A 26,461-nucleotide genomic window follows, 5' to 3' on the forward strand; every position below is an offset into this window, starting at 1 on the left:
GGTCAACATTGAGATGGCCTGAATGTGGGACAGTGAGGATCTGGACAATGTGCTTCCACCAAGGTGGACAGGAAGGTGGCAGGTGATGGGAGACAGGACCTGACATTCTGGTGCCAAGTGAGAGATGGCTGGATGGACCAGGCCAGGTGTCCAGCAATGGGCAGTATGCAGACAGGAGCAGTTCCGTCCATCAAGGAGGGCTGCTCTCTGGCTCGGAACAAGGCTCCAGGCTGTGGAATCTGGGGTGCTGCTGGTGCTCTACCCCTGTCCCCTTGGCACCCCTGTCTCAGACTTGCTGAGTCTCCTACTTTGAGTATCCTTGGTGCTTCCTCTGAGGACTTCCTCTTGGCCAGCACACAGAGCAAGCTGGGGTGCTGGGGAGTTGACGCCTAGGACCAGCCCTCAGCCAGCGAAGGCTGGGGTTGGATGTAAACGCTCCCATTTCCTTGCCCCTCCCCTCCAGTGGGGCAGCTCTGAGATGTGCTCTGCGTCACCTTCCAGATTGCCCCGAAGCCGGGACTGAGACCCTGCTGCCGCAGCAGTCACCTGCTCAATATGCAACTTTTACTGGCTTCCTTCCCTCCCCTGTCTCACTTCCCCAGTCGTCCTGATGCTTACCTGGACCACCTCCCCAATAAACCACTCACCCTCCAACCCTTATCGCAGGGTCTGCTACTGGGGAAGCCAAGACAGGGGGTAAAAGGGGAGGAGTGGCCCCACAGGAGCAAAGCTGTGACCCAAGTTGTGGTATGGGGACCTCGGTACCAGGCAAGGGTCCGAGGTGGGGATTTGGTCTCTGGAGTGAGGCAGGAGCCCATCACTCCTCCCCAAGGATGGTGATGATGAGGAGGTAAAAGTGGGAACAGCAGAAGGTGTTACAGGCACCTCCTCCATCAGGCACGGCTCACACGAATATTTATGGAACATGGCAGATCTCATTTCATCCTCTCTATAATGGAATGACTTTGGAACCACTTTTATCCTAAGTCTAGAATCCTATAGTTTTAGAGCTGAAAGTACCTTCACAATCCCTTGGTCTAGTGCCCAGATCTTGGTTTCTAATGTGATTCTAAAATGAAAGGAACCACAGATCCTTAGAGGAATGGCTGATTCTAGGACTGAGAAAGGGAATATACAAGATGAGCCTGGGGCATCCTGTAAGAAAGTAAGGAAGTGCTCAGAAACAGAATGATGGGAGCATGGCAAAGGGACAAAGGAACCTGAAAGAGCCCCCCAAAGATGATACAATTTGAAAAACAGGATAAATGATACAATACTAAAACTAAAACCCAAAGTATAAAATAGATATCCATGAGCCCATACTGATATGAATAAATAAATAAATAGAAGAGGAGAGACAAATCTTCCTTACAGAAGAATTCCAAAGAATTTATACTCCCTGCTCCAAGAAATAGAATTTAACTCCCTAACCCTTAAATTTGGGCCATACTCAATGATTTGCTTGCAAAAAATCAAGCATGGGAAGGGCAGGAGTGGGTGAATGGGGAGTAACTTGGCAAACATCACCTTAACCGCATGACAGATGTTAACATCACAGTGATAAATCCTGTGGGTAGCATGTGTCCCCAGAAATGGTGTGATGAGAAGGGCGCTTCACCTCTGTGCAATTCTCCCCCAGTCTAGTCATGAAGAAAACATCAGGCCAACTCAAACTAAGGAGCGTTCTGCAAAATGTTCCTCAAGACCGTCAAGGTCATACGGGACAGGAAAGGCTGAGAAACTGTCACAGGACAGAGCGGGGAGTAAGGAGATACAAGGACTAAATGTAATGTGGTTGCTGGATGGGCTTATGCAACAGAAAAAGGATATTAGAGGAAAACCTAGTGAAAATAGAATAAAGTTGAGTTTACTTAACAGTGATGTGTCAATGTTAGTTTCCTAGTTTTGACAAATGAACCCTAGTTACTAAGACGTTAACGTCAAGGGAACGGGGTGAGCAGTACAAAGGGACTCCCTATACTCTTTTTGAAACTTTTCTGTGAATATAAATTCTTCTAAAAATAAAAAATGTATTTAAAAAAAAAACCCATTCCTGGTTTGATTCCCTCACTTTAATACGTGAACAAAGATCTTTCAGTGACTGTGAAGCTGGGGAGGTCCCGGCTGGGAGAAGGACGTCGGATCTCATTGTCCTCCCAGCCTTTCTACCCTCCTCCGAAGCCCTTCAATAAAATGGCTTGATCCATCCCCCACCAAAAAAAAAAAAATAATACGACCCGGAGAGGCTACCAGACTGCAGAAAGTTCTCATGCGGCATTAGTGGAAAACCCAGGGATGGCCTTCCTGAGAGTAAAGGGAACCTGACCAGCAGAGGCGTAGACAAATCTGAGGCTTACTTTTCTCACACAACGAGGTGTCTGGAAGAGGCTGGTGAAGGGCCAGCGGCTCCAAGATGCCATTGGCTCAGTCTCCTCCTTTATCTCCCCTCGATGTCCTCCACGCACTCGGGGGCCCCTGAGGTCGCATAGCGGTTGCTCACCAGGACCTTGGGGTGCCTTTTAGGATCGGAGGCAGGCTGTCCACGGAATTTCCCAGAATGCCCTCAGGAACCTCCGCTCCCATCTCATTGGCCGGAGCTGTGTCACATGACTACCGGCAGAAAGGGAAATGTGATGCTTTTAAGTAGGGGAAATTGTTGTCCCGGACAAAATAGGGGTCATGTTAGGAGGAAAGAAGAGGAGGGTGACTATTGGTGGGCAGCCTGCCGTCTCTGCCCCAACATTTACAATCTCATTTTCATGTTTGCTACCTCCCTGGATCCACACAAGCATGTTTGTTGTGGTCAGGCAGTGAGAGGCTGAGCCACTTGCCCGGGACCCCACAGGAGTGGCCTGAGGAACCAGGCTAGAGCCCGGCTCCCTGAAGCTCCCCAGATCTGCCCTCCTGCCCCGCGTTGTCTGCTCTCTCCTCCCTCGCCATCCCAATTCTCCGCTTCTCCAGCTCCCCAGACCAGCTGGGGTCAGCACATTCTCACAGCCTGGAGAGGAGGGGTCAGCGGTTTATCACTTATGGTTCTGGAAACACTTTAAAGTTGAGACCCACTTTAAACAAGCCTGCTATTGACTTGTCACACTCCAGCACCGCTAGAGGGATGTTCTCTGCAGTAGTCTTTGTGGAGGACACTTGAGCAGCATCTATCACAATTCAAAAGGCACTTAGCTTTTGGTCCAATAATTTTACTCCTAGGAGTTAGTGATTCTGAAACGCTCAAGGATATGCATTTATGCAAGGAGGTTATCTACAGCATTATTTGCAATAGCAAATAAAACCTTGGAGACAACATAAAGGTCCATCAACAGGAGACTGGTTAAATAAATAATGATGCATCCGTGCTACTGAATGCTAAGCAGTCATTAAAAAGATTGAGTTTGGTCTCTATGTACTAACACAGGAGAATCTCTATGACATAGTTTTGAACAAAGAAAACAAGTTTCTTGAAAAATATGAGGAGCATGATGCAAAGATACTCTATCTGTCTTGGTTTGGCACAGATAAATATGTGGAAGGATGTGCAACTTTGTTGGAAGACCCTTGGGAAAATTCATCACAGGTCTGAAACTCACATGTCCCTTTCCAAAGCCATTTATGCATTAGATCTCATCCTTTCTCATCTGCTCAAGAACATCACCCCAGCAATTCTCTTCTTCCTTCTGCATTATCACAGTTCCCCTCTCCACTGGATCACTCCCATCAGTGTGCAAACACGCCAGTATTTATTTCTACAGCCACAAAAAATAAAACACTCAATAAGATTCAAAAGAAAAACCACCACTCCTGCTACAAACACATTTCTTTGCTTTATCTTTACGGTCAGACCACTTGAAAGCATTATTTATACACATCACTTCCTACTTCTGTCCTCCAATTTTCTCTTAACACACTCATATCAGGATTTCATCTCCACCTCTTCATCCAAAACTGCTCTTGTGAAAGTGACCAATGACCTCACACTGTCACATCCAGTGATCAGTTTTCAGCTGTCATCTTACTCAGTCTGTTACTCCCTCCTCCTTGAAACCCTCTCTCCCCTCTGTGCCCATCCTCTCCTGGTTTTCCTCCTACTTCCCTGGCTGGCTTTCTCCATCTCCTTTGCTGGTTTCTTCTTGGCTCCTCGACTTGTAAACTTGTGCTGTCCCTGGGCTTCATCTTTGGTCCGCTTCTCCTTATCCTCTCTCACTCTCCTGGGGACCTCATCAGATTCATGTTCATTACAAGCCATTCATGTACTGGTGGATCCCAAATTTACATCTCAGCCTAGACCTCTTCCTGAATGCCAGGGTTATACATCCAACTGTCTATTCAACATCTCCACCTGGGAGCCCAACAGGTATCCAATGTCCTTCACACATCCCAACTGACAGCCTGTTCTTCACCTGCCTCACTTCCCAACCTGCTGCTCCCATTGTCTCCCTCAGTTAAGGCAACTCCATTCTCACAGTTTCTCAGGCCAGAAACCTGGAGTCATGCTTAACCTATCACATCCCATACCACATCTATCAGCAAACATGCTGGCTGCTTTTCAAAACATTTGCAGAACTTGACCACTTCTCGACTCCACAGCTACCTCCCTGGTCCCCCATCCCAGTCACATCATCTCTGTCTTGAATTATCACAATAGCTTCCTAACAGCCCTCCCTGTTTCCTTTTTCCTCTAAGAGTCAGCTCTTCCTAAAAGGTCCTGTGTGATCCTAGTTAACTTGTCATAGCACGTCCATCATGTACTCAGAACATTTTAGTGACTCCATTTCAGTCAGGGAAGAAGCCAGGGTCCTTGCAATGGCTCACCCAGCCCTACATGAACTGAGACCCTACCCCTACCCCAACCACCTTGCTGACCTTATTCCTACCTACTATCTCCCTGCTCCCTCTTCATGTAGTTGCAATTAGATTGTGGGTAGAACTGGAGTGGGGGTGGAAGAGTAACATCTGGGGACTGGCTAGCCATTTTTTTCCTTCCCCCTTTGTTGTCTCAAAGCTTCTCCATGTGGTCTCTTTTGGTGGATGAGTTTGAATTTCCTCATGATAAAGGCCTCAGGGCAGTCAGAATATTTATATGGCAGCTCAAGGCTCTAGCATGAATATTCCTAAGAACCAAGAGAAAGCTTTATTATCTTCTATGACCTAGCCTGGAAGTCACAAAGTGTCACTTTTGTATTCTATTGATTGACCAGACAGTAAGCTTACTCTAGGTTTAAGATGAAGTGGCATAGACCTTATTCTTCTGTTGAAGGAGTGTCAAAGAATTTGCAGACATGCTTTGAAACTGACACAGATAATGTATATTGTTCTTAAACAAAGTCTTACAAGATTCTGAGTGACCTTCTGGTAAAAAGAGTACATGTCAGCACAGAGAGAAGAGGATATGAAATGATCGTCAATGTCTGTCTAAAATTCATTCTGTCTAAAGATTATGTTAAGACCTCTGATTCTGGCCAAGATGGAGTAGCCTCATTTCACCCAGGTATTCCCTCTGACAACTAAAATCTCTGGACATAATTCAACAAAAACTCAAAGGAACACTCTGGAAGGTGGAAAGAAGGAAGCAGACTTCCCAGGGCCACAAGACTTTAGGAATAACATGGTGGTGAGTTCTTTGAGTTCTCTTATTGTGTCTCATATACCCTAGACAGAGTTCTGTAGATGTCTCCAACCTGGAACAAGGAACAGGCACAGGCAAAAAAATAAATTCCAAGAAAATCCTATTTTTCCCTAGGCAAGTAACAGGGGTAAGGGTTGTCTAACATACAAGAAAATTTGGGGGCCATACCACCTGACATAACTGGACATCAATGGGAAAACAACACCACATTCTTATGATATCAACAGGGCAAACAGAGAGATGATCTTCCACTTTCCCCACACACCTGAAAAGTGGGTGGTGGTGCTCTGATTTCCTCTCTGGTGGTGTCAGCAGCGTCCAGTGGTGAGCAGAACTTCCACCTCTATCTAGCATCAGTATGATTGAGTGAGGTAATGTGAGGCAGGGTTAGTCAGCGCTCCACTCACCAGCCGTCTCGCTCTGGTCTCAGCAGGGAACAATGAACAGATGGACACACATTGGGCAGCAGCAAGGTTGAGTGAGGGAATGTGAGGCAGTGTTAGTCAGCTTTCTGGTCTCCCCTACCTTTTCTTGTTTCCATGGGGCTCAGTGAAGAGCTGAGCTTCCACTCCCAGCTGGCAGCAACAAGGCAGAATGAGGTGGGTTTGTGAGGCAAGATTATTTGTCACTCTAGTCTCCTTGCCCTGTGTCAATGAGGACAGAGTTGTGACTTCCAGCTTCTTACGTGTTGGATTGGAAATTGGAAGTCTCTGCAAGTTTTTTGTTAATGTGGTTTTGCTTTGTTTTGTTTGTTTTAGATTTCTTGGGGGTTTTTATGTAGACAGTCATATCATCCACAAGTAGGGACAGTTTTATTCCTTCCTTACCTGTTGGTATCTTTTTCTTTATTTTTATTGCCTTATTGCACTGGCTAGAACTTCCAATACTATGTTGAATAAGGTGAGACCACACCTCCTTGCCTTGTTCCCAATCTTAAGGTGAAAGTATTGTCCTTCACCATCAAATACAGTGTTAGCTGTAGAGTTTGTTGTTTTTGTTGTTGTTTGGCAGATGCTTTTATTAAATTGAAGAAATTCAACACACTGTATTCCTAGTGTGCTGAATATTTTTTATCATGAATAGGCATTCAACTTTATCAAATGTTTACCCATCAATTTATACAATCATATAATTTTTTCTTCTTTAGCCTGATGATATGGTGGATTACATTGACTGATTTTTGAATATTGAACTAGACTTTCACACTTAGGATAGATATATCCTACATGGTCAAAGTTTATAATTGCTTATATACATTACTGGATTCAATTTTCTGATACTTTGTGGAGAATTTTTGTATCTAAGCTCATGAATGATTTTGGTCTATAATTTTCATTTTTGTACTGTCTTTGAGTGGTTTTGGTATCAAGGTAATTCTGGCCTCATAAAATGAGTCATGAAGTGCCCTCTCCTATTCTATTTTCTCAAAATGATTGTGTGAAATTGGTGTTAATTCTTTAATTATTTGACAGAATTCTTAAGTGAAACCATCTACTCCTGGGGATTTTCTTTTGGGGGAGCTTTTAAATTATGAATTAAATTTCTTTAATTGTTATAGGACTATTCAGATTGTTTATTTCATCTTGGTTGAGTTTTGATAGTTTGTGGTTTTCACAAAGTTGGTTAATTTCTTCTAATTGTAAGTTTATGTGCATGAAGTTGTTCATATTATTACCTTACTATAATTCTAGTGGCTGTAAGATATGTAATAACATCCCCCATTTCATTCCTGAAATTGATTATTTGTGTCCTCTGTTTATCTTTGTCAGTCTTTCTAGAGTTTTATTAATTTGTTAAATTTTCCCAAAGTACCAGCTTTTCATTTCATTGATTTTCTCTATTCTTTTCCTATTTTAAAATTAACTGATAGCTGTTGTCTACAAGAAACCTATTTTTTTTTTTTTTTTTTTGCGATACGTGGGCTTCTCACCGTTGTGGCCTCTCCCGTTGCGGAGCACAGGCTCCGGACGCGCAGGCTCAGCGGCCACGGCCCACGGGCCCAGCTGCTCCACGGCATGTGGGATCCTCCCAGACTGGGGCACGAACCCACGTGCCCTGCATCAGCAGGCGGACTCTCAACCACTGCACCAACAGGGAAGCCCAAAAAACCTATTTTTAAATATAAAGATTAAAAGTAAAGGGATGAAGAAAGATATACCATGCTGGCATTAATAATAATAATAATAAAGCCTGAGTAGCTATATTAATTTCAGATAGAGCAGACTTTAGTTCAAGGAAAGATATCAGGGATAAAAGAAGACATTGCATAATGTCTTTGCATTGCATAATGAAGGAGTCAATTCTCCGAGATAACAATTCTTAATGTGTATGCAGCTCATAACAGAGGATCAAGTTGTGTGAAACAAAAAATGATGGAACTGCAAGAAGTAGATGAATCCACTGTTATAGTTGGAGACTTCAACAGTCCTCTGTCAAAATGGACATGTGCAACAGGCATAAAATCAGTAAGGACATAATTTAATTCAACTACACCACCAGCTGCATATAATGCATATCTATAGACTACTTCATCCAACAACAGCAGAATACACACTTTTGTCAAACTCACATGAAACATTCACCAAAATAGACAATATTGGGGGCCATAATACATACCTTAATGCATTTAAAAGAATAGAAATCATATAATGTCTGCTCTCAGGCCACAGTGGGATTAAACTAGAAACCAAGAGCAGAAATGTAGCTGGAAAATCTCCAAATACTTGAAGGTTCAACAAGATACTTTTAAATAACACATGAGTCAAAGGAGAAAGCTTGAGGAATTAAACAATATTTTGAATTAAATAAAAATGAAAATAGAACTTATCAAAATTTGTTAGATACAGTGAAAGTATTGCTTAGAGGGAAATGTATAGCAATGAATGTGTATATTAGAAAAGAAGACAAATCTATAATCAATCAAAGTTTCTACCTTAAAAAACTAGAAAAAGAAGAGGAAATAAAACCCAAAGGAAACAGAAGAAAGAAATAATTAAAATTAGAGCAGAATCAATGGAATTAAAAACAGGAAATCAATAGAGAAATCAATAAAACCAAAAGATGTTTCTTTGAAAAGATCAATAACATCAATAAGCTTCTAGCTAAGCTAACAAAGAAAAAAAGAGAGAAGACACAAATTACTAATATGAAAGAGGGGACATCACTAGAGATCCCATGGACATGAAAAAAAGATAATAAAGAAATACTATGAACAAGTCCATGCCCACAAATTTGATAACCTAGAAGAAATGGACCAATTCCTTGAAATACACAATCTGCCAAAGGTCACACAAGAAGAAACAGATGATCTTAATAGGCCTATATCTATTAAAGAAATTGAATCAATAATTAACAACCTTCCAAAACAGAAAGCACCAGGCCCAGACGGTTCCCTGGTGAAGTATACCAAACATTTAAGGAAAAAATTATATCAATTCTCTACAATCTCATTCAGAGAATGCAAGCAGATGGAATACTTCCAAACCTATTCTATGAGGCCGGCATCACCCTAATACCCAAAGTAGACAAAGACATCACAAGAAAAGAAAACTATGGGCCAATATCTCTCATGAACACAGATGCAAAAATCCTCAACCAAATATAAGGAAATAGAATCCAACAATATGTAAAAAGAATTATACACCACAAGAAAGTAGGATTTATCCCAGGCATAAATCAAAAATTTATGTTTCACCATTCAAAAATCAATTAATGTACTCCATTACATCAACAGGCTAAAGAAGAAAACTCACATGATCATATCAATAGATGCAGAGACATCATTTGACAAAATGCAACACCGATTCATGATAAAAACTCTCAGTAAACTAGGAATAGAGGGGAAATTCTTCAATTTGATAAAGAATATCTATTAAAAAACCTAGTGCTAACATCACACTTACCAGTGAGAAACTTGAGGCTTTTCCACTGAGAAGTCAAGAATGTCTCCTCTCACCACTGCTTTTCAACGTTGTACTGGTAGTCTTACCTAATGGAGTAAGACAAGAAAATGAAATAAAAGGTATATGGATTTAGAAAAAAGAAATTAAAATGTTTATTTCACAGATGACCTGATCGTCCATGTAGAAAATCTAACAAATTGACAAAAAAATAAAAAGCAAAAAAACCCAAAACAAACAAAAGAAAAACAAACAAACCCTCCTGGAACTAAGAAGTGATTACAGTATAGTAAGATTGCAAGATGCAAGATGAATACATAAAAATCAATCACTTTCCTATGTACCAACAATGAACTTATAGACTTTGAAATAAAAATCACAGTACCATTTACATTTACACCCCCAAAATGAAATACTTGGGTATAAATCTAATAAAATATATACTAGATCTGTATGAGGAAAGCCAAAACTCTGATTAAAGAATTCAAAGAACTAAATAAATGGAGAGCTATTCCATGTTCATACATAGGAAGATTTAATACTGTTAAGATGTCAATTCTTTCCAACTTGATCTATAGATTCAATGCAAAACTAATCAAAATCTCAACAAGTTATTTTGTGGATATCGACCAATTTATTCTAAAGTCTATATGAAGAGTCAATAGACCCAGAATAGCTGACACAATATTGAAGGAGAACAACAAAGTTGGAGGATTGATGCTACCCAACTTTAGGACATACTATAAAGCTACAGTCATCAAGACAATGTGCTATTGCTGAAAGAATAGACAAATAGATCAATGGAAGAGAATAGAGAACCCAGAAATATATCCCCATAAATACAGCTAACTGATCTTTGGCAAAGAAGCAAAGACAACACAATGAGGAAAGACAGTCTTTTCAATAAATTGTGACAGAACAACTAGACATATACATACAAAAAGATGAAGAATGAATGTATACACAGATTTTCCAACTTTCTCAAAAATAATCTCAAAATGGATCATAGACCTAAGTGTAAAATGCAAAACTATAAAATTCATAGGATATAACATAGGTGAAAATTTAGATGACATTTTGTTTGGTGATGACTTTTTAGATATAACACCAAAGACAAAATTCATGAAAGAAAGAACTGATAAGCCAGTCTTCATTAAAAATTAAAAATCTCTGCTCTACAAAAGACACCATCAAGAGAATGAAAAGACAAGCTACAGGCTTGGAGAACATTGCAAAAGGCACACCTGATAAAGTACTGTTATCCAAAACATACAAAGAATGCTTAAAACTCAACAATAAGAAAACAAACAACCCAATTTAAAAAATGGGTCAAAGACCTTAAGAGACACCTCACCAAAGAAAATATACAAATGCAAAACAAGTATATGAAAAGATGCTACACACTGTATGTCATCAGGGAAATTAAATCAACAGTGAGGTACCACTGCACACCTTTTAAAATGGACAAAATCCAAAACACTGACAACAACAAATGCTGGTGAGAATGTAGATCAACAGTGACTCTCATTCACTGCTTGTGGCAATGCAAACTGGCACAGCCACTTTGGAAGACAGTTTGGCAGTATCCTACAAAAGAAAACATACTCTTACTGTATATCCAACAATTGCATTCCTTGGTATTTACCCAAAGTAGTTAAAAACTTACATCCGCCTAAAAACCTACACACGGTTGTTTATAGAAGCTTTATCCATCTTTGCCAAAACTTGTAAGCAACTGAGATGTCCTTCCGTGAACGAGTGGACAAACTGTGGTATTACAATTCAGCACTAAAAAGAAATGAGCTGTTAAGCCATGAAAAGGCATGGAGGAAACTTGAAGGCATATTACTGAGTGAAGGAAGTCAATGCGAAAGGCTATACACTATATGAATCCAACTATATGACATTTTGGAAAGACAAAAGTGTGGAGACAGTAAAAAGATCAGTGGTCTCCAGGGTTGAGAGGGGAGGGAGGGATGAATAGGTGGAGCACAGAGGATTTTAGAGCAGTGATACTATAATGGTGCATACATGCCATTGTACATTTGTCCAAACTCATAGAACATATAAGACCAAGAGTAAATAGTAATGTAAACTATGGACTCTGGGTCATAAGGATGTGTCTATGCAGGTTCATCAACTGTAAAAAAATACACCACTCTGGTGGGGGATGTTGATAATGGGGAGACTATGAATATGGGGGGAGGGGGTATAAGGGAAATCTGTATACCTTCTGCTCAATTTTGCCGTGAACCTAAAACATCTCAAAAAAAAATAAAGTGTATTAAAAAAATTCTATAACTGGAAAGTGAGTTCAGCAAGGTCACAGTATACAAGAGCAACACACAAAACTCAATCACATTTCTCTTTACTAGTGACAAAAATGTGGAAACCAAAATTATAAACACAATGCGATTTACAGTTTCCCGAAAGAAAATCGAGTTCTCAGGTATCAACGCAACAAAACCTGTGTATAATCCTGACAATTACAAATTGCTGACAGCAGAAACCAAAGAATACCTAAATAAATGAAAAGACATACAATGTTCAGACTGGAAGATTCCGCATAGCAAAGATGACAATTATCCCCAAATTGATCTATAGTTTTAATGCATTTCCTATCAAAATCTCAGGAAAGTCTTTTGTAGACATAGGCAAGCTTATTCTAAACTTTATATGGAAAAGGATAGGGAATAGAACAGCTAAAATATTTTTAAAAAGAATAAAGTGGGAGGAATCATTCTACCTGATGTTAAGGCTTTCTATATACCTATAGTAATCACAATAGCATGGTATTGGTGGACAGATAGACACAGACATCAGTGGAACAGAATAGAGACCCAGAAACAGACCCTTGAATATATATGCCCAGCTGATTTTTGACAAAGGTGCAGAAGTAATTCAATGGAGGACAAGTAGCCGTTTCAATGAATTTTGCTGGAACAAGAGGCATCCATAAACCACATCTTACTGAAACCTCAAAATCAACTCAAAACGGATCACAGACTTCAATGTAAAACATAAAGCTATAAAAGCTTCAGAAAGAAACATAGAAGAAAACCTTTGGGATCTAGGGCTAAGTGAAGAGCTCAATACAGCTAAAGCCAATTAAAAATGCACAAAAGACACAGAGACTGAATATATAACTGGACCATGGGCCGGCCATAGAGAAACACAGAACTTTGACCCACAACCTGCAGCAACCTGCCCAGGAAGCCAATCTCTTACCTACAATAAATAGCCCAGGAAGCCAGCCTGCTGTCAGTCAGACTTGCAGGAAGCCAGATTGCTATCTCTAGTGACCATCTAGTAGGCTAAACAATAGCTTCTGTAATACATGGCCCCAAAGGGTTAGGACTTTTTTAGTAACTGACAGCTTCGTCAATTTTTGTGTCTGCTTCCAATTTAGGACCGACCAGAGAAAGCCAAATATGCCCCCCTACCCAATCACAGGGGATGCCCTGCTTCTAGTCAGCCTGTCTGCAGCTCTCCCAGGACAGCAGCCTCCAATAGGGTGTATCTGAAGCCTTCCCTTTTTCACAGTATAAAGCTTTCCCACTCCTCTGCCTTCTTTTGAGTCTCTGCCAAAACGCAAGTGATGGTGGCTGACTCCCTTGCTTTGGTGAGCTCAGAATAAATAGCCTATGCTTTTATCATTTGGTTGATCTTTGCTTATTTCCATAATGTGGAGAGACATTTCGCTGAAGAGGACATACAGATGGAAAATAAGCACACGAAAAGATGTTCCGTATCATTAGCCATTAGGGAAATGTGAATTAAAACCACAGTGAACTATCACTACATGCCTGTCAGAATGAATAAAATGAAAATTAATCACAACAGCAAATGCTTGTGAGGATGTGGAGAAATGGATTACCTCATACATTGATGGTGGGAATATAAAATGATACAGCCACTCTGGAAAAAAGTATGGCAGTTTCTACAAAAGTAAATGGATCAGTATATAACCTTGATTTACGGGTGTTTCTGTTTAACTACAACTTATTTAATATATGCTGTTGATTCATTAACATTGAGTTCACAGCCAACAGCGCTATAAACCCATGCCTCAGGGAAACTTGTCTCACACACATATCTTCTCCGTAAGGCACATCACAGCCTTCTGGCACTTCAGCACTGTGCTTGGAGGCCGTTTTAAACAGCGAAATCACCAACAAAAAGCACAAAAATGCAAAAAAACATGGCACTAAATAGGGCAAATGACACTAGTTTACAGAACGAGAGCTGAAACAAGATGGCAGAGCTTGCTTTGTTTGACTCAGCTGGCATCGGGTCACTCAGATTTTTCCCTGCTTTGTGCATGTACACGACTGACAGCAAAAGTACCTTAAGTATTGATGTGGAGTTACAAAAAAAGTTTAGCAAGCAGGCAAAATTTCAAATATGGAATCCATGAATAATTATGATCGACTCATTATATATAATGAGAGAGGTGTGTGTGTGTGTGTGTGTGTGTGTGTGTGTGTGTGTGTGTGTGTGTGTTGGAAGGATCCAGCTCCCTGAGTCAGGACTATTTACAGTTGAAAGAAATTCTGCACTTTACCCAAGTATTGGTCAAAGGCTTCCTTGAAAGCACTATACTCTCCAGGGGCCAAGAAAAGGATTTTAATTTACAAGCAGTTGCTTTCCATGCTCTGATGCACCCCTTGAAAGCTTGTTCACTTCCTGTTTCACGTTCTGTCCAATTCAACCAGAGATTTTCTAAGTTCCTACTAAGCGCCGGCACTCTTCTTGGCCCTGAGAGGGGGCACAGGTGAGTAAAATAAGCTCTGTGTTCCAAGGGAAAGTGGCACCGTCCACTCTCCCACAGAGGAGACTTTGAAAGAAGAACTTCTCAGAAGCTGAGCCCAGGGGCAATTTAGACCCAGCTCAATGTTCCCAAATCCACCCAGAACCAGATGGCAGAGTCACGTCTGGTCTCACAGACTCATGGGCTGTCCAGGGGGGCTCGACTGCACGCCAAGGGGGAGCTGGAGGGAGGAGGGGGGAACAGCTCTCCTGCCTCTCTCACCAAAACTGTGCATGTTACACAAAAGGGACATGTTATGAACGAAATTTTTAGGTTACACATTGATCAGATGGTCTCTGAAACTCTGATTTAAAGAAAGTTCAAGGGAGCTTCCCTGGTGGCGCAGTGGTTGGGAGTCCGCCTGCCGATGCAGGGGACATGGGTTTGTGCCCCGGTTCGGGAAGATCCCACATGCCGCGGAGCGGCTAGGCCCGTGAGCCATGGCCACTGAGCCTGCGTGTCCGGAGCCTGTGCTCCAAAGCAGGAGAGGCCACAACAGTGAGAGGCCTGTGTACCGCAAAAAAAAAAAAAAAGAAAGTTCAAGGAAGCTTATGAAAGCAAGTCCTCCTCCTTCCAGAGGAGGCCGGCCAGGAGTGAGCAGGGCCCTTCCAGAGTCTTGGTTCCCCACCAGCCAGGAATGGACCCTGTAATTCACCCCACTTTCAGGGTCACCCCCTACTTTGGAATGTGCTAGTTGTCTTAACTGGGCAAAAAGAGAAGTGTGTTCCTGATGGAGGGAAAAGCATGTGCAAAGGCCCTGAGGCGGGAGGGAGCACAGACATTTTGAAGGCCTGCATGACTGAGGTGAAAAGATTTAGGGTCAGGGGTGGTGGAGCACTTGAAGCTGGAAAGAGGAGGGGTCTGGTTAGGCTGGAGTTGCGTCTCATCCTCGGAGCAGCAGACCGTCGCTAAGCTGCTCTCTGTGAGAGCTGGGGGAGCCAAGAAAGCGGAGGCAGAGAACTTTCCCATCAGTTCTTGTCTTCTCATTTAGCTATCTGCATGGAGTACACCCATATGGTTATGGTTTATTCCAATTTTCTGAAGTTTGGGACCATCACAGAGGCCTGTCAACTAACCTCCTTGTTCTGAGACCGTACAGAGCCAGGGATCAGAAAGGCATGGATGCTGACACATCTTACCCTTGGGACCTGCCTCCCTTCTCCATGTCACTCCCTGCTCTGCTAGCAGGATGCGGCCGGCCTGGACCTGGGCCAGCAGGGGAATGGGGTGGTGGCGGGCTGGGGAGGAGAAGCTCAGGGCAGGACCAAGGCCCAGACACCTGCCTGTGGCAGCTCCGCGGTTAGTTAGGAGGCTCCAGGGAGGTGGGATTCAGGGGAGACACAGGTGTGCAGATGAAGGATCTGCATCACAGGAGCTTTTTAGGCAGCAGGATGGAGCTCAGGCGTGGAACCATGAGCAGAGCCCTGGGAGCCCTGGCAGGCAGGGTTGGAGCACAGAACAGGACAGAGGCTGAGGCTCAAGTCAGCACTGGCCAGCAGGAGAGAGAATATGGTTCCAGCTGATGTCAGCCACACACCTGCGTCAAATGCTCCCCAGACCCCAGGCGCTGGGCCTGCATTGAATACTAGTCACACTAACAATAGTGAGCAACTATTGAGTGATTTCTGTATACCTGGCATGCTACTAGGCACTCACATATTTCATCTCATTTAACCTTGCGAGATATACTTGTTTAACAGAGAAGGTAAATGAGACTCAGAGAGGCCAAGTGACTTGCCTGAAGTCACACAGCATGTAGCACTGAGAGCTGGGATTTGAACTCTGGTCTGTTTGGCTCCAGAGCTCAAAGCCTGAACCACTACCCTGTGCCTCCTTGGTGATAGGTGGGTAAGAGTGGCCCCAAGAGACAGCAAGGGAGAGGACAGGGCAGAAGCTGGGAGGGTGCTTCTCCCTAGAGCATATGTCTGGCCTCCTTCCTGAGCGGCTGCCTCCTTGCCTAGCAGCCAGACCAGCATGACCATGTCCAGAGGTCACAGTATAGTCACCACAGTCACCACAGCTGCCACACAGCAACAGTAGGGCCACATCAGCCATGGATAATCAAGGGCCCAGAGTAAATGCACCAGCGATAGGCTCAGGTCACAGACGGTCTCCTTTCCTTAGGACACAGCTCCCCCTGCTCTGTCCATGGCCCACGATCCTCCCTCCACCGCCTCCCTGAGTTCACTGCTTGTCTTTTCTCTCACTGACCCTCTCTGTCCTCACTAGCCTCTGGCTGTTCCATAAGTGCATCTTGCCCCACTGCACCCAAGCCCCCTAAAGCTCATTGGTCTCTCCCCTTAGCAACCCCACCCCCAGGCCCTCTGCCTGGCTTGGCTCTAGCAACTTGCCACTTCTGCACACCAGCCTCCAGCCACCCCTCCCCCAATCCAAATGAGGTCCCTGACTCTCACTGATCATTGTATCATTAGTTATTTTACATAGTTCATCAAACCCTATAATCATATACCAATTAGTGGCTATTTAACATCTGTGAGCCATGACCCAGCTGGACTGTTGATTACCTGAGGAGAGGTCCAGAGCTGTGCTGATCTCTGCTGTGGCCCTGTGTCTAGCACAGAGCTAGGCGTATAGTAGCTATTCAATAGATAGTTGCTGAATGAATGAATGGGTTGTTATCCCCATTTTACCATAGAAACTCAGGTGTGAGAGGTAATGCCAGAGTCTGGATTTGACCTTGGGTCTGTCTGACTCCCTAACCAGTTCTCATGACCATGAGCTGTGTTCTGCCCATCACGCCACAAGTTTCAGGTAGAAATGACTTATTCAATCAAAAAAGTATGAATGTCAGTGATGTGCCAAGCCCCGTGGTAGATTATGGAAATTTAAAAAAAGGACTAAGGGCTTCCCTGGTGGTGCAGTGGTTGGGAGTCCGCCTGCCGATGCAGGGGACATGGGTTCATGCTCCGGTTCGGGAAGATCCCACATGCCGCGGAGCGGCTGGGCCCGTGAGCCATGGCCGCTGAGCCTGCGGGTCCGGAGCCTGTGCTCCCCAACGGGAGAGGCCACAACATTGAGAGGCCCGCGTACCAAAAAAAAACCAAAAAACAAAAAACAAAACTAAAAAAAGGACTAAGACACAATGTTTACCTTCAGGGAATGAGTCAGAGATGTGTATCAGGGTTATGGGAACCCTGAGGAGTAAGGGGAGGGGATCACCTTACCTGGTGGTTGGGAAGAGGAAGGGGTCAGGAATTCATAAGAGCAGGGCCTTGGAAGATCAGTAGAATTTCTCCTACAGAGCAGGGAGCTGGGGTCCTGGCAGAGGGAACAGCAGGGACATTATCTAAGCCCATGTTATAATTCACACATGGAAAGAAGTCCTGTAGGCATCTTTTATGGGAAAACAGGGAGAAGGGATCCCAGGCATCAGCCTCTCCAGCCTCATCTCTCACCTCTGCTCCACCCTTGAAACATGCACCCGATCCTCCAGGCATTCCAGACCATGTGCTCTTTCTTGAACAGGCCAAATGTTTCCTAGCCTCTGAGCCTCTGCACATGCTGTTCCCTCTGTCTGGTGTACCCTTCCCACCACGACATCCTGACAAACTCCCCCTCCCCCTTCTCAGTTCAGTGTCACTCTGTGAAGCTTGCCCGACCTCCCCAGGCAGATTCACACAAGCTCTGCTTGGAGCTCCCCCAGCCCCAACATGTTCCTGCAGCCGGCACCTCCCACTGCAACAGATTCACCTTCTTCTGAATGTTCCTCACCCACCAGGTTTAGACCTCCCAGAGGACCGAGCGACAACTTACAAAGTGCTAAATAAATGCTCCTGGGAGCCTGAATGACTGAATGAGTGAGCGGGTGAGTGAATCAGTGAGTGAGTGGAGGCATCAGACCATAGAGAGGTGAAGGGACCCCTGCAGTCATCCCTGTCCTCCTGAAGTGTTAACATCAAATGTCACCAACCCTGCTGTGACTCACAAATGGATTTTTAGGACTGGAAATGGCATGAAAAGATCTTCAAGTCCATCCCTCTGCCTTTAGGCAAGGAAGCAGGGTCATTCTGATTCTTTAAAAAATAGCTTTATTGAGATATAAGTTACATAACATAAAATTCACTCTTTTAATGGATACATGTCAGTGGTTTTTAGTATATTCCTAGAATTGTACAACCACCATTACAATTTAATTTCAGAATATTTTTATCACTCCCAAAAGAAACCCTGTTCCCATTAGCAGTCACTCCTTATCCCTTTCCTCAGCCCCTGAAACTACTAATCTACTTTATGTCTCTCTGGATTTGCCTATTCTACACATTTCACATAAATGGAACTGTCTTAGTCAGCTCGGGCTGGTATAACAAATACCATAGCCCAAGTGGCTTGAACACTAGAAATTTATTTCTCATAGTCCTGGAGGCTGGGAAGTCCAGGATCAGAGTACTAACACAGTTGGGTATTGGTTTTTCAGACAGTCACCTTCTGTCTGTGTCCTCACATGGCAGAGAGAAAAAAAAAAAATCATCTCCCTGTGTCTCTTCTTATAAGGGCACTAATCCTTTTCACGAGGGCTCCAATCTCATGACCTAATTACCTCCCAGAGGCCCCACCTCCAAATACAATCATATTAGGAATTAAGCTTCAACATATGAATTAGGGGGGAAAACATTCAGGCTATAGCAGGAACCATACAATACAAGGTCTTTTCGTGACTGGCTTATTTTACATAGTTTTCAAAGTTAATTCATGTATCATGTGTCAGTACTTCATTTCTTTTTACTGTAGAATAATATTCCATTGTGTGAAGACACTATATTTTGTTTATACACTCATCAGTTGATGGATACTTAGGTGGTTTCCAGACTTTTACTATTATCAATAATGCTTCTATGAACATTTGTGTACATGTTTTTGTGTAGACATATGTTTCCATTTCTCTTGGGCATACACCAAGGAGTAGAATTGCTGGGTCATATGTTACTCAACGTTTAACTCTTTGAGGAACTATCAAACTATTTTTCAAAACAGCTGCACCATTTTAAATTCCCAGTAGCAATGTGTGAGGATTCCAGTTTATCTACATCCTTGCCAACACTCATTATTATCTATCTTTTTTTAAAATTTAATTTTATTAATGTTTTAATACAGCAGGTTCTTATTAGTCATCAATTTTATACACATCAATGTATACATGTCAATCCCAATCGCCCAATTCATCACACCACCATCCCCACACCCCACGGCTTTCCCCCTTGGTGTCCATATGTTTGTTCTCTACATCTGTGTCTCAACTTCTGCCCTGCAAACTGGTTCATCTGTATCATTTTTCCAGGTTCCACATACATGTGTTAATATACGATATTTATTTTTCTCTTTCTGACTTACTTCACACTGTATGACAGTCTCTAGATGCATCCACATCTCAACAAATGACCCAATTTCTTTCCTTTTTATGGCTGAGTAATATTCCATTGTGTATATGTACCACATCTTCTTTATCCATTCATCTGTTGATGGGCATTTAGGTTGCTTCCATGACCTGGCTATTGTAAATACAGCTTCAATGAACATTGGGGTGCATGTGTATTTTTGAATTATGGTTTTCTCTGGGTATATGCCAAGTAGTGGGATTGCTGGATCATATGGTAATTCTATTTTTAGTTTTTTAAGGAACCTCCATACTGTTCTCCACAGTGGCTGTATCAGTTTACATTCCCACCAACAGTGCAAGAGGGTTCCCTTTTCTCCACACCCTCTCCAGCATTTGTTTTTTGTAGATTTTCTGATGATGCCCATTCTAACTGGTGTAAGGTGATACCTCATTGTAGTTTTGATTTGCATTTCTCTAATAATTAGTGATGTTGACCAGCTTTTCATGCGCTTCTTGGCCATCTGTATGTTTTCTTTGGAGAAATGTCTATTTAGGTCTTCTGCCCATTTTTGGATTGGGTTGTTTGTTTCTTTAATATTGAGCTGCATGAGCTGTTTATATCTTTTGGAGATTAACCATTTGTCCATTGATTCATTTGTAAATATTTTCTCCCATTCTTAGGGTTGTCTTTTCGTCTTGTTTATGGTTTCCTTTCCTATGCACAAGCTTTTACATTTCATTAGGTCCCATTTGTTTATTTTTGTTTTTACTTCCATTTTTCTAGGAGGTGGATCAAAAAAGATCTTGCTGTGATTTATGTCAAAGAGTGTTCTTCCTATGTTTTCCTCTAAGAGTTTTATAGTGTCCGGTCTTACATTTAGGTCTCTAATCCTTTTTTTTTTTTCTTGTGCTACGTGGGCCTCTCACAGTAGTGGACTCTCCTGTTGCAGAGCACAGGCTCCAGACGCGCAGGCTCAGCGGCCATGACTCATGGGCCCAGCTGCTCCGCAGCATGTGGGATCTTCCCAGACTGGGACACGAACCCATGTCCCCTGCATTGGCAGGCGGACTCTCAACCACTGCACCACCAGGGAAGCCCTCTAATCCATTTTGAGTTCATTTTTGTGTATGGTGTTAGAGAGTGTTCTAATTTCATTCTTTTACATGTAGCTGTCCATTTTCCCCAGCACCACTTATTGAAGAGACTGTCTTTTCTCCATTGTATACCCTTGCCTCCTTTGTCATAGATTAGTTGACCATAAGTGTGTGGGTTTATCTCTGGGCTTTCTATCTTGTTCCATTGATCTATGTTTCTGTTTTTCTGCCAGTACCATATTGTCTTGATTACTGTAGCTTTGTAGTATAGTCTGAAGTCAGGGAATCTGATTACTCCAGCTCTGTTTGTTTCCCTCGAGACTGCTTTGGCTATTTGGGGTCTTTTGTGTCTCCATACAGATTTTAAGATTTTTTGTTATAGTTCTGGAAAAAATGCCATTGGTAATTTGATAGGGATTGCATTGAATCTGTAGATTGCTTTGGATAGTATAATCATTTTCACAACATTGATTCCTCCAATCCAAGAACATGGTATATCTCTCCATCTGTTGGTATCATCTTTAATTTCTTTCATCAGTGTCATAGTATTCTGCATACAGGTCTTTGGTCTCCCTAGTTAGGTTTATTCCTAGGTATTTTATTGTTTTTGCTGCAATGGTAAATGGGAGTGTTTCCTTAATTTCTCTTTCAGATTTTTCATCATCAGTGTATAGGAGTGCAAGAGATTTCTGTGCATTAATTTGGTATCCTGCAACTGTACCAAATTCATTGATTAGCTCTAATAGTTTTCTGGTGGCATCTTTAGGATTCTCTATGTATAATATCATGTCATCTGCAAACAGTGACAGTTTTACTTCTTGTTTTCCAATTTGTATTCCTTTTATTTCTTTTTCTTCTCTGATTGCCATGGCTAGGACTTCCAAAACTATGTTGAATAATAGTGGTGAGAGTGAACATCTTTATCTTGTTCATGATCTTAAAGGAAATGCTTTCAGTTTTTCACTATTGAGAATGATGTTTGCTGTGGGTTTGTCGTATATGGCCTTTATTATGTTGAGGTAGATTCCCTCTATGCCCACTTTCTGGAGAGTTTTCGTCATAAATAGGTGTTGAATTTTGTCAAAAGCTTTTTCTGCATCTACTGAGATGATCATATGGTTTTTATTCTTCAATTTGTTAATATGGTGTATCACATTGATTGATTTGCATATATTGAAGAATACTTGTATCTCTGGGATAAATCCCACTTGATCATGGTGTATGATCCTTTTAATGTGTTGTTGGATTCTGTTTGCTAGTATTTTGTTGAGGAATTTTGCAACTATATTCATCAGTGATATTGGTCTGTAATTTTCTTTTTTTTTTAGTATTTTGGCTGGTTTTGGTATCAGGGTGATGGTGGCCTCATAGAATGAGTTTGGGAGTCTTCCTTCCTCTGCAATTTTTTGGAAGAATTTGAGAAGGATGGGTGTTAGCTTTTCTCTAAATGTTTGATAGAATTCACATGTGAAGCCATCTGGTCCTGGACTTTAGTTTGTTGGAAGATTTTTAATCACAGTTTCAATTTCATTACTTGTGATTGGTCTGTTCATATTTTCTGTTTCTTCCTGGTTCAGTCATGGAAGCTTATACCTTTCTAGGAATTTGTCCATTTCTTCCATGTTGTCCATTTTATTGGCACAGAGTTGCTTGTAGTAGTCTCTTAGGATGCTTTACATTTCTGCAGTGTCTGTTGTAACTTGTCCTTTTTCATTTCTAATTTTATTGATTTGAGTCCTCTCCCTCTTTTTCTTGATGAGTCTGGCTAATGGTTTATCAATTTTGTTTATCTTCTAAAAGAACCAGCTTTTAATTTCATTGATGTTTGCTATTGTTTTCTTTGTTTCTATTTCATTTATTTCTGCTCTGATCTTTATGATTTCTTCCCTTCTGCTAACTTTGGGTTTTGTTTGTTCTTCTTTCTTCAGTTCCTTTAAGTGTAAGGTTAAATTGTTTATTTGAGATTTTTCTTGTTTTTTGAGGTAGGCTTGTTTAGCTATAAACTTCCCTCTTAGACCTGCTTTTGCTGCATCCCATAGGTTTTGGATCGTCGTGTTTTCATTGTCATTTGTCTCTAGGTATTTTTGATTTCTACAGTGATCTCTTGGTTATTTAGTAATGTATTGTTTAGCCTCCATGTGTTTGTGTTTTTTACGGTTTTTTCCCTGTAATTGATTTCTAATCTCATAATGTTGTGGTCGGAAAAGATGCTTGATATGATTTCAATTTTCTTAAATTTACTGAGGCTTGATTTGTGACCCAAGGTGTGATCTATCCTGGAGAATGTTCCATGTGCACTTGAGAAGAAAGTGTAATCTGCTCTTTTTGGATGGAATGTCCTATAAATATCAGTTAAATCTATCGGGTCTATTGTGTCATTTAAAACTTCTGTTTCCTTATTTATTTTCATTTTGGATGATCTTTCCATTGGTGTAAGTGAGGTGTTAAAGTCACCCACTATTAATTTGTTACTGTCGATTTCCTCTTTTATAGCTGTTAGCAGTTGCCTTATGTATTGAGGTGCTCCTATGTTGGGTGCATATATATTTATAATTGTTATATCTTCTTCTTGGATTGATCCCTTGATCATTATGTAGTGTCCTTCCTTGTCTCTAGTAACGTTCTTTATTTTAAAGTCTATTTTATCTGATATGAGTATTGCTACTTCAGCTTTCTTTTGATTTCCATTTGCATGGAATATCTTTTTCCATCCCCTCACTTTCAGTCTGTATGTGTCCCTAGGTCTGAAGTGGGTCTCTTGTAGACAGCATATAGATGGGTCTTGTTTTTGTATCCATTCAGCAAGTCTGTGTCTTTTGGTTGGAGCATTTAATCCATTCACGTTTAAGGTAATTATTGATATGTATGTTCCTATGACCATTTTCTTAATTGTTTTGGGTTTGTTTTTGTAGTGCCTTTTCTTCTCTTGTGTTTCCCACTTAGAGAAGTTCCTTTAGCATTTGTTATAGAGCTGGTCTGGTCGTGCTGAATTCTCTTAGCTTTTGCTTGTCTGTAAAGCTTTTGATTTCTCCATCGAATCTGAATAAGATCCTTGCCAGGTTGAGTAATCTTGGTTGTAGGTTCTTTCCTTTCATCACTTTAAGTGTATTATGCCACTCCCTTCTGGCTTGTAGAGTTTCTGCTGAGAAATCAGCTGTTAACCTTATGGGAGTTCCTGTGTATATTATTTGTCATTTTTCCCTTGCTGCTTTTAATAATTTTTCTTTGTCTTTAATTTTTGCCAATTTGATTACTATGTGTCTCGATGCATTTCTCCTTGGGTTTATCCTGTATGGGACTCTCTGCGTTTCCTGGACTTGGGTGGCTATTTCCTTTCCCATGTTAGGGACGTTTTCAACTATAATCTCTTCAAATATTTTCTTGGGTCCTTTCTCTCTCTTTTCTCCTTCTGGGACCCCTATAATGTGAATGTTGTTGCGTTTAATGTTGTCTCAGAGGTCTCTTAGGCTGTCTTAATTTCTTTTCATTCTTTTTTCTTTATTCTGTTCCACAGCAGTGAATTCCACCATTCTGTCTTCCAGGTCACTTATCTGTTCTTCTGCCTCAGTTATTCTGCTATTGATTCCTTCTAGTGTAGTTTTCATTTCAGTTATTGTATTGTTCCTCTCTGTTTGTTTGTTCTTTAATTCTTCTAGGTCTTTGTTAAACATTTCTTGCATCTTCTTGATCTTTGCCTCCATTCTTTTTCCGAGGTCCTGGATCATCTTTACTATCATTATTCTGAATTCTTTTTCTGGAAGGTTGCCTATTTCCACTTCATTTAGTTGTTTTTCTGGGGTTTTATCTTGTTTCTTCATCTGGTACATAGTCCTCTGCCTTTTCATCTTGTCTATCTTTCTGTGAATGTGGGTTTTGTTCCACAGGCTGCAGGGTTGTAGCTCTTCTTGCTTCTGCTCTATCCATGTTTTTGATTATAGCCATCTTATTGGCTGTGAAGAGGCATGTCATTGCAGCTTTGATTTGCATTTCCTTAACGACTAATGATGCTGACCATCTTTTCATGTGATTATTGGCAATTTATAGATCTTGTTTGGAGAAATATCTATTTAAATTCTCTGCCCTTAAAAAAAATCAGCTTATTTGTCTTTTTGTTGTTGAGTTGCAAGTGTTCTTTATAGATTCTGAAACCAGTCTCTTATCAGATATATGACTTGCAGATATTTTCTCCCATTGTGTAGGTTGTCTTTTCACTTTCTTGGTGATGCCTTTGGAAGAACAAAATTTTTAAATTTTGATTAAGTCAATTTATCCATTTTTTCTTTTGTTATTTGTGTTTTTGATGTCATAATTAAGAAATAATTCACTAATCCAAGGTCACAAAGATTTACTTCTATGTTTTTTTCTAAGGGTTTCATAATTTTGGCTCTTACATTTGGTCTGTGGTCCGTTTTGAGTTAAATTTTGTGCATGGAGTGAAGTGGGTGTCCAACTTCATTCATCTAGTTGTACCAGTATCATTTGTTGAAATGACTGTTCTTTTTCCATTGAATTATCTTGGCATCCTTCACCCTTGTTGAAAACAATTAGCCACATATATCTTACTTTTATTTGCAGATATTTTATTGTTTTTGGTGTAATTATAAATAGAATTGTATACTGAATCATTTTCAGATTGTTCATTGCTAGTCTATAGAAATACAACTTATTTTTGTATATTTATTTTATATCCTGCAATCTAGCTGAACTCATTTATGAGTTCTGATAGTTTTTTTCTGTGAATTCCTTAGGATTTTCTGTATTCAGGATCATGTTATCTGTGAAAGGAAATAATTTTATTTCTCTCTTTCCAGTATGGATGCCTTTTATTTCTTTCTCTTGCTTAACTCACCTGGCTAAAACCCCCAGGTTTGAATAGAAGTGGCCAGAGTGGACATCCTCTTCTTGTTCTTGACGTTAAGAAAGAAGCATTCAACCTTTACCAATAAGTAGGGTGTGAGTGGGTTTTCCCATTATTGTTTCCTTTATTAGGTTTAGGAAGTTTTCTGACATTCTCATTTTAGAGATGAATTCACCAAGGCCAGAGAGGTTGACACACTTGCCCAACTCTCATGACAAGAACCTTGATTTCCAATGGCCACAACTATTATCAGCCATAATAATTAGAGGAGCCTGGCAGCTACAGGCATTGCTCACCCAGCATGTGCCTGGCCCTGCGCTGTGGGCATTGAACCATCTCCTTTAACCCTCACTGCAACCCAATGAGGTACGTAATTTTATTTATTCATATTTCTTAATTTTATTTATTTATAGTTCTACTGCATTTGATTTTCTCATCATAAAGGAAAATATATGCTTGTTTTAAAGATTTCAAATGTTAGAAAAATGTAAATACCAGAAAGTGACAGTCTCCATCATCCCATTCCTGTTATTCCCATTTTACAGATGAGGGAACCAAGGCTTACTGTGCATTCTACATGGCCAAGCCTTATTCCAAGCAAACACACAGCTAGGTTCTCTGCTTACCTGATGTGATACCAACAACTCAGTGAGTTGCAAGGGAAACCAAGTCCGTGGGGAGGTCTCGGGCAGTTGGAAACAACTGGTTCACTTGAATGGACTGTTTTTCTGCTGGGTTAGTGCCGGCAAATCAATATTCAATTGTGCCACCTAGTATGGTAGCCCACCTCCCCACTCAGGGATGACAGAGAAAAACAGTCCTGATGAAATCTAAATAGAGGTTT

This window comes from Phocoena sinus, chromosome 1, assembly GCF_008692025.1.
Source record: "Phocoena sinus isolate mPhoSin1 chromosome 1, mPhoSin1.pri, whole genome shotgun sequence".
Classification (NCBI taxonomy): Eukaryota; Metazoa; Chordata; class Mammalia; order Artiodactyla; family Phocoenidae; genus Phocoena; species Phocoena sinus.